General features: G+C 50.4%; 1 long non-coding RNA gene across 5 annotated transcripts in view; it reads right to left on the minus strand.

Annotated features, from left to right (window-relative positions):
- The window catches only part of LOC120370824, a 57,251-nt gene extending 54,451 nt beyond the window's left edge, over positions 1-2,800 (minus strand). For 2 of the 5 annotated variants that reach the window (XR_005583970.1, XR_005583971.1), the window contains exons 1-2: positions 2,637-2,800; positions 982-1,121 (exon numbers count right to left, since the gene is read on the minus strand). This is a non-coding gene — a long non-coding RNA (uncharacterized LOC120370824). The remainder of the gene's footprint in view (positions 1-981; positions 1,122-2,636) is intronic. The other 3 variants (XR_005583967.1, XR_005583969.1, XR_005583968.1) reach the window with 2 other exon arrangements.
- Between the last annotated feature and the right edge of the window lie 6,375 nt (positions 2,801-9,175).

A 9,175-nucleotide genomic window follows, 5' to 3' on the forward strand; every position in this document is an offset into this window, starting at 1 on the left:
TTTCAAGATTAGGGACATCCAGACAGTAGGAACTGGGACGCCCATCAACGCATTTCCCATAAACCTCCAGATAGGCATCAGATGGTAACAACTGTGGGTCACTTCTGCTGCAGGCTAGAGTCACACCAGGAACACTGGGCTGAAAGGCTCCATGGCCCGGATCTTCAAACTGATTTTGATAACAGTTAGGTGCCTAGCCCCTTTGAGGAGCTGGGCCCATCTCCCTACACTAAGCTCCTAAGACATCCCCTAGCATTGACAAGTGTCATGACTGTCACAAGCATTATTCTCTCAATAATTAGCGTCCTGCTGAATCTCCAGAGTCCTGGCAGCTAATTCATCTCTTGGAAGATCCTGAAAAATATCTGGAATATATTTAATAGTTTGGAAACCAGTTAAATGGAATTTATGGTCCATCCTGGATTCTCTGTCAAATCATGTTCTTTAAGGAGCATGGTGCTCTTGGATATTGCAAGTCATTCTCGTCTAATAGTTGATTATTTTGATCATAAATATTTGCCTCATCAAACAAAATTTGATAGTTTACTTTAACAATGGGTGACTTCAGAAGGTTCATTCTTTCATTCAGGGTAAGCTCACAGAAGTCTTATAGGAACCTCCTAAAACTCCAAAACCGGAATTGAGAGTCTTGTGGAAACAGGCCAGCTTGAGAGAATTGCAATTCTGCCTGGCACCTGTTGGGGTGGAAGTGTTGTGGGAAGAACCTTGCGCAAGGTATTCTGGCACCTACCCTTCTGGTGCGAACTGCAGCCAGGAAATGCAGAGCTTTGAAAAGGGAACCAAAAGCTTCATCCAACCATTCGGAATGTCAGAGGTTTGGCTCAAGTTCTGGGTTTCTCTGGCTCATTTGTTTCTACCCAACGTGTGAAGTGATTGGTAAATGACAATAGTTCACCTTAATATTCTCCATCCATCCCTGCCACCACCCCAATCAGCGTATCTCCAACAGGCAAAACTCACCAGGGGTTGGATTGCAGTAGTGGGGTCTGGATACCGAGCACCCCAGGGTGCAGGAGTGTTCCGAGGTCAGGAGTTTGGTTCAGCCCATCAGAGAGATCAGAGCCAGTTGTACAGCTGGGTACAGCTTCCAAAGCACTGCCCTATAAATATTCAAGGCGGTTTGAATTCAGGGTTATGGGGCGTGGGCCTGTTCTCTACAAGCAGTTTTCTATTCAGCTGCACTCCTCTCTGATCAGTAGAGTTAAAAGTGAGAAGACAGATGGAAGAGAAGGTCTGCAGTGTTCCTCTGACCCTCTTCTAATCTTTCTAGCAACCTCACAAGCTTTTCTGGTTCTTTGGGGGCTTGATTAGTGGTCTACTGGTCCAACCATGTCTTTCCAGCCCTAGAAGCTGATTTTCTGATTGTACTGACAGTTCCTAACCTTCCAAAACTCGCCCGGCCATTTCCAATGCTTCTCGTCCAAGTTTCCCAACCCCATAAACTATCAATCCAGACATTTATGTCACATGCATCGATGAGCTCTAATTTTCTTGATATTCCCCCAGCTACCCTCAGTACCAGATTTGCCTGTGCGATGTAGTATTATATGCTAAACACTGTTGGGCTGTTGCAATACTTGTATGGGAGATCTCTAAGGAGTACTGTAGGAAGCAGTGCTGGTAATTCATAACAGAGCACTCTTACCTTTAGACCAGTGCCTCAGCATAGGGATGGGGAAATTGTGCTTCTGAAGGTACTGGCTTTGGGATGAGAAATAAAACTGAGGTCTCGCACACTCATTGTCAGTAAAGATCCCAGGGTAATTGCATTCAGCCCCCTAACATTCCCCCTGAAGTTTTCATTGTATGTGACACTCTTCAGTCCCTGTCCTAAACTGGTGCGTGATGTTACTGTGGTCCACTAAACAGCTGATGCTCCAGAGGTGGCTGCATTCAGCAGTGGATAAAGTAGTCCCACTGGGTAGACAGGAATCTAGCTTGTAGTTGGTAGAGCAGTTTGAGGTGCTCCAGGATGCAAGGTGCTATCTAGATAGCAGATGGTTATTATCCCATGCTTCCCTGGCCTTAACCTTTGGATGCTCTGCTCATCCTCTTTAGTGCTTCTCTCACCCTCTTACATATTCCTTGACTGTCTGATGGTCCCTGGCCCTCTGTGGTGCTGCCAGCCACCTTTGATCCTCCCCTGAACCCATCCCAAGCTCTCTGCCATTCACCTGCCTTCACATCATGTTCACACGGTGCTTTCTCCTACGTTTCTCCTGCGCCACCTCTTGTGGTGCTGGACAAAGGACATTGTAGAGGAGGAGCCTTTGAAAGGATTTTGGGGTTGGTTTGGAGTTCCCAGACTCCCAAAGGGCAGTGTCTAGCAGTCATATCACTTCAGTTCTATGCACACGTCTCATGCTTAGATTCCTCCCTGGATATGTTGCCAGATCCTCAGATGATGCAAATTGGTGTAGCTTTATTGGCATCAATGGAGACATGCTGATTTACACAGCTGAGGATCCAGCTCATTTAATTGCACTGCAGTGATGATCCCACAGTGCCTCTGACTCGCAGGGATAATCTCACCCTTATTTAGTTCCTCTGTGTTCTACATTAAAAACCGGCTAGACACTCAGACAATGTTTTAAATACGAACGTTTCTATTTTACCCAGTTCACTCCTTGAGCCTGCTTCCTTCGCGATGACCTAGTCCTCTGCTTGTGACCTCACAGTTGAGTCCACAGAGCTAACTGCGGGCATCCTCACTCAGTTTGAATCTAGCCTTCAATTGTCTTCAGTGGGGAGTTTGCCTGAGGCCATGACCTCCGCATCCAATCTGTGCTGCTGAATAGTGATGTCACAGACTTGGGAGAAGACATCACTGAATGACTCAGCCCAGGCTGATTAGACAGGATGGGCATTTACTGACAGATCAGTGCAGCGTTGCAATGTTCATTCGTCTGCAGAGCGGTTCCCGTGCAACCTTTAAGACCCCTGTGCTCTGCAGGGCCGCCCAGAGGATTCAGGGGGCCTGGGGCAAAGCAATTTCGGGGGCCCCTTCCATAAAAAAAAATTACAATACTATATTCTTGTGGGGGGCCCCTGCGGGGCCCGGCGCAAATTGCCCCACTTGCTCCCCCACCCATGGGCGGCCCTGGGAAAAATAAACCTTCTGCATTTCGGCACAAATCCAGTTTTGAGAAAACTTCTTTACAAGGTATCACTGGTTCTCAGCATCAGCTAGTGCTAAAAGGCACTAAAGCTCATTAAAAGGGTTGGACAAATATGTGCCGTCAAAACTGTTTCTGGATTGAAAACTAGGGGTTTTTAAAAAGCAGAAAAAAATCACGGACAACATCTGCTTTCCTTCAAAATTTGTTGTGGTTTTTTTTAATTGAAAAGCTGAAATTAGTCTGCCAAAACCTGAACATGATTTGGGGTTTCAGAAGTGTGTGGCCAAATATCTGCTGCTTGCTGTGTTTGATTGTTTAAAGAAACAATAAAAAAATTCTACTTAAAAAAAAATCCAAAACTTTTTGAACCACCTCAGCTTGTGACCAAACGCCTGAGCCCATCCAGTCAGAGATTTTTCCAGGTTTCTGATACTCTGCTGGCTTCCTTGACTCATATCTGTCTCCATAACTTTGCGTTCATTTAGGTTAGAACATAAGAACATAAGAATGGCCATACCGGGTCAAACCAAAGGTCCATCCAGCCCAGTATCCTGTCTACTGACAATGGCCAATGCCAAGTGCCCCAGAGGGAGTGAACCTAACAGGTAATGATCAAGTGATCTCTCTCCTGCCATCCATCTCCACCCTCTGACAAACAGAGGCTAGGGACACCATTCCTTACCCATCCTGGCTAATAGCCATTAATGGACTTAACCTCCATGCATTTATCTGTTTCTTAGAGACTGGGTCCCTCACAAACTGGAGACAGTAACTGTGGGTTTGTCTTTAGTATAGCTTATGTACATACTCCACAAACTGAGCATATGAGCTTGTTCCAAATCTGGGATGAGCCTATGTTGTGAAAACTGAAATGCTCAAAATAGCACATGCATGTGAATGGACATAGGGTGTTAAAATTAAATCAACACAGGGGTTCTCAAACTGGGGGTCGGGACCCCTCAGGGGGTCACGAGGTTATTACTGGGGGCCACGAGCTGTCAGCCTCCACATCAAACCCCGCTTTGCCTCCAGCATTTATAATAGTGTTAAATATATAAAAAAGTGTTTTTAATTTATAAGGGCGGGGTCACACTCACAGGTTTGCTATGTGAAAGGGGTCACCAGTACAAAAGTTTGAGAACCACTGAATTAACCCCTCTGGAGCCTCAGGAAAGGAGGTTGGGAAGGAGGTAGGTGGTGTAGGATATTGCTCTTCTCATGTGATCCTTCCCCCCAGTGGCTAATTTTAAATGAAGCTACCCTCCCCTGACATGAATCTCCCTATGGCACTGAAATTAAATGTAGACTATAATTTGGCATTTGAGAAGTGAAAGGGATGGTAGCCCTAATGGAAAAGCTAACAGCTTGGCTCTTCTGCAAGCCTCAAACTGCTGAATGAGCTTTAGGGTAGGGAAGGCTGTGCCTCCCAAACAGCCTGGCTCTGCCCCCTATCCAACCCCCACCCACTTCCTGCCCCCCGACTGCCCGCCCCCCTCAGAATCCCCGACCCATCCTGCTCCTTGCCCCCTCACCATCCCCCAGAGACCCTCCACTACCACGCCAGGACCCCACCCCTGCTCCCTGTCCCCTGACTGCCCTGACCACTATTCAACCCCCCCGCTGAGTCCTGACAAACCCCTGGAATGCCCACAATCCAACCCTCCCATTCCCTGCCCCTGACCGCCCCCCCAACCTCTGTCCCCTCCCTGTCCCCAGGACTCCCTGCCCCTTAGCCAACCCCAGCCCTGGCCCCTTACCCCTGGCTCCCCTCTCACAGCGTGGCTCTGGCGGGGCCCGAGCCCCACCCCGCTCAGAGCCACGTGGTCAGGGGGCGGGGCTGGGAGCTCCAGGCTGAGCTCAGCTCCCTCCGCTCAGCCTGGAGCTCGTAGCCCCGCCCCCTTACCACGCGGCTCTGAGTGGGGCGGGGCTCAGGGGCCCCGCCGGAGCCACACTGCAGCTGTCCGGGATGGTGCTGGATGGGCTGAGGCTCCGGGAGGCGGAGCCTCAGCCATGCTCGTGGGGGCCCCTGCGGAGCCCGGGGCCTGGGGCAAATTGCCCCACTTGCCCCCCCCCTCTGGTTGGCCCTGGCGCTCTGACTGATGTACCCGCTATCCCTGCTATCCCTTCCATGAACAGTAGGGGGTAATCATGCATCCTCTGCTTGCTGCAGGGATCCCCCTAGAGATATTAGTCCCCACACCCGTGTATACAGCTGAACTATGCTATCACGGTGACCAGCTGTTCACAGCGAGGGCAGCCATGTTTGTCCAACTTTACGCCCTCGTGGTGCTGGAGGGACCTTGGCAAATGGCTGATGTCCTCAGTCACCAAGAGCCTCTCGGGTTCGGACCGTTTGAGTGCTGAGAACCTTTGGAGGAGCGAATGCTGAAATGGCTGAGCCACTCCAGCCTTCTACAGGGAGTGAATGCCCAACACTGGGAAGTGCTGCAGTTTTCCTTCAGCTACCCAATAGTGCATCAGTTCCTGCTCCGTTTCCTTCAGGCTGGGGGGACTCAAACTGTGCTTTCCTTCACTGCATTCCAGGGGCTTGATACTGTGGGGAGGGCTCCGAGGGATTCCCTCAGACCTGCCCTGAGACAGTTAGTTCAGCCCAGCATTTCCCAGCCTGTGGGCTGTGTAGCAGGCCTGCAAGTTACGCTGCAGCCCTTGCTGCAAGGACCTTAGCAGAGTCACCTTTGCAGTGGCCAGGCGAAACAACAAGCCATTAAAAATGAATGATTTCACTAGCCCGCTGCGCACGTGGGGTCTAAACCTAATCAATGGTTTCATTTCATCAGTAGGTACCAGATCATGACCCTCCCCACAAATGCCTCTCAAAGAAGCCACAAAGCTGGCATAGCTGGTCACCCCACGGATTGTCCTGGTGTGGGGGAAATCCTTGCGTAGCATAGGGCCACTGGCTCTTTGCTACCCGCTCCTGCGTCTCCGGAGTGGGGAGTATGTTGGGAGCACCATGGGGAAGAGAGGCCATGGCTGGGGTGCCCTTGTGATCTATTGGCACTGGGAGCAGTAGCCCTGACAAGGACAGGGGAGTGTAAGTGTGGTTTAAAGGGGCTATGCTTCATTCAGCACAGAACCGAAAAGACTGGGGAAGGCGGCAAAGACTTGAGCCCTGCATTACAAAGCGTTTTTTGTTGATACTGGAGTGCTTTGATACTCTGACCCTATAGATACAGAATATAGACATTTCTGTATTTAAAATATCCTGCATCCATAATTCCTCCAGTTGCCGTGTGTTCGTGGCATAGTAATGGACTAGTCCTGTGAAAATGCCCCATAATGCTAGGCCATCATAGCCAAATGCACATCTCGTCCGATGCCGCCTGCATGTCACATTTCCGAGAGGCTTTTGCCAATGTTCCCACCCACCCCGCATCACCCCAAAGACCCTCACATAAGGGAAAAGACCACCACTGCATGAAGAAACACTGTGCCATACGCACACAATGCAGGTGGGCATGATATGGCTTGAGTAGATGGAGGCCACATCATTTGCACTTCCCCAGACAAAAATGTTAACAAAACTGGTGCTCAGATTGAGAGCACATCTCACTATAGTGGGAGTTCAAAACCTTACAAGGATGTTGTAGTACCAAAAAAAGCATACATTGTTAACAAGGAGGGTAATTGCCCACTGGAACAATTTATCCAGAGTCATGGTGGATTCTCCGTCACTGGCAATTTCTAAATCAAAATTGGATGTTTTTACAAAAGATCTGACCTAGGGATTATTCCGGGGCAGGGCTCTGGCCTGTGTGATACCGGGGGTCAGACTAGATGGTCACAAGGGTCCCTTCTGGCCTTGGAATCTATGAAAAATACATCCAGGCATTAGACACCCAGAGTTCAAGTTAACATACTATTAATTGTGGCTTTTAGAGGTCCTAGCCACGCTGTGCTGGGTGGTGTACAGACTCCTAGCAAGAGACAGCCCCTGCCCTGAGAGGGTTATGGTCTAAATAGACAAGGGGTCAGAGTGGAAACAGCGGCACAGACAGCTGAAGTGACTGGCCCAAGGCCCCCCGGCAGATAAGTAGCAGAGCTAGGAACAGGACACGGGTTTCATGGGCCAGTGTCTTGGATGCTAAACTCCACTGCTTCTGTAAAAGGAGAGCCACTCTTGGAGAGTCTTGAGATGCAGATGAAGGCACAGGGAGGGATGTCTCATTCCTAGAATCATTCACAGAACACATTAATTATTCACTGCGATAGCTCTGGAATGCCAGGTCACAACTGGATGAGTCATGTCCTTGGAAGAAAGGCAATCCATTACACAATGCATGGTTAGACTGTGGAACTCATTGCCACAGGATGTCATTGAGGCCAAGAACTTAGCAAGATTCAAGGTGGGATCAGACAGTTGTATGGATAACAAGGATAACCAGAGATAGAATAGCGAATGCTAAAAAAGAGGTGTGAGAAAAGGAGATTAATCCTCTGTCTTCAGGGCTAAACCTCTCTCTAACTATTAGGGGATTGGTTGATACCTTCATGGGGCCAGATTATTCCCCAACTACCTACTGTGCGGTTCTTGCCCTTGTTGGAGACAGGATATTGGACTAGCAGGATCTTGGGTCTAATGCAGTCTGGCAATTCCTAGGTTCCTATGTACCCTACCTCCCCCATGTGTAAGTCTCACCCACAAATCCCCCAGAAATAAAGCAGGAGAGTTCAGCATAAGGAATAGCACAAGATTTAATGACTACTAACCTCCAGTGCCAGAGCCTGCTCATCTAGGGGCATGGGTGCAACTCAATGGAGAAATCTGAAATGGCAATTGTGCTGCCCCCAGGTGCACACAAACGGGACTGCAAGAGCAGCATTTCGTCTGTTCGTTCATTGACAGCACAGCTCTAACAAGGAACACGTTGTTCTTTTAAGGATTTCTGGAAAGAATTCAGGGCAGAGACGCCTGCTGTAGTCACAAACGGCGATAGGTGCTGGTAACAGAATGGCCCTGTTCGCCAAATGTATTATAGGGACCAGTCGTGCCGTGGCTGTTAAGGACCAGCTGTGACCTGTTGCCCAGTGATAGGGTTCTAGTTTCTCTGATTCTATGAGCTCCCGGCCCACACAGCAGCATGAACATTTTGACTCACAGACGACCCTGCTCCAATGTGCTTTGTCAAATCTAAATGGGTTGATGCCAGGGCTGTTCAGAGATTCCATTTGTGCAAGTATTTTGCTGCATCATCATAGAGCTGCCAGATGGAATATTTTGGAATCCTTCCGCACTTGGCCTGCCCCAGTGGTTTGCAACATTTCTGGGCTCAGGACTAGGGTTGCCAGGTGTCCGGTTTTCAACCGGAACGCCTGGTTGAAAAGGGACCCTGGTGGCTCTGGTCAGCACTGCTGACTGGGCCGTTAAAAGTCTGGTCGGTGGCAGGCTCCCTACCTGCTGTGTCTCCGCATGGGTCCCGGGAAGCAGCTGGCCTGTCCACACTCCGGCTCCTACATGCCGGAGTGAGCTGCCCCCTCCCCAAGCACTGCCTCTGCAGCTCCCATTGGTGGGGAACCGTGGCCAATGAGAGCTGCAGGGGTGGCGCTTGCGGATGAGGCAGCACGTAGAGCTTTCTGGCCACACCTCTGCATAGGAGACAGAGAGGGGACATGCCACTGCTTCCAGGAGCTGCTTGAGGTAAGTGCTGCCTGGAGTCTGCACCCCTAATCTCCTCCTGCACCCCAACCCCCTACCCCAGCTCTGATCCCCCTCCTTCCCTCCAAACCCCTCAATGCCAGCAAGGAGCCCCCTCCTTCACCCCAACCCCTCATCCCCAGCCCCACCCCAGAGTCTGCACCCCCAGCCAGAGCCCTCACACCCTCCCACACCTCTGCCCCAGCCCAGAGCCCCCTCCTGCACTCTGAACCCCGCAGCCCCCTCCTATGCCCCAAATCCCTCATCCCCAGCCCCACAGCAGAGCCACACCCCCAGCTAGAGCGCTCAGCCCCTTTGCACCCCAACTGCCTGCCCCAGCCCAGACCCCCCTCCTGCATCCTGGAACCCTCATCCCTGG

Source organism: Mauremys reevesii, linkage group 8, assembly GCF_016161935.1.
Source record: "Mauremys reevesii isolate NIE-2019 linkage group 8, ASM1616193v1, whole genome shotgun sequence".
Lineage (NCBI taxonomy): Eukaryota > Metazoa > Chordata > Testudines > Geoemydidae > Mauremys > Mauremys reevesii.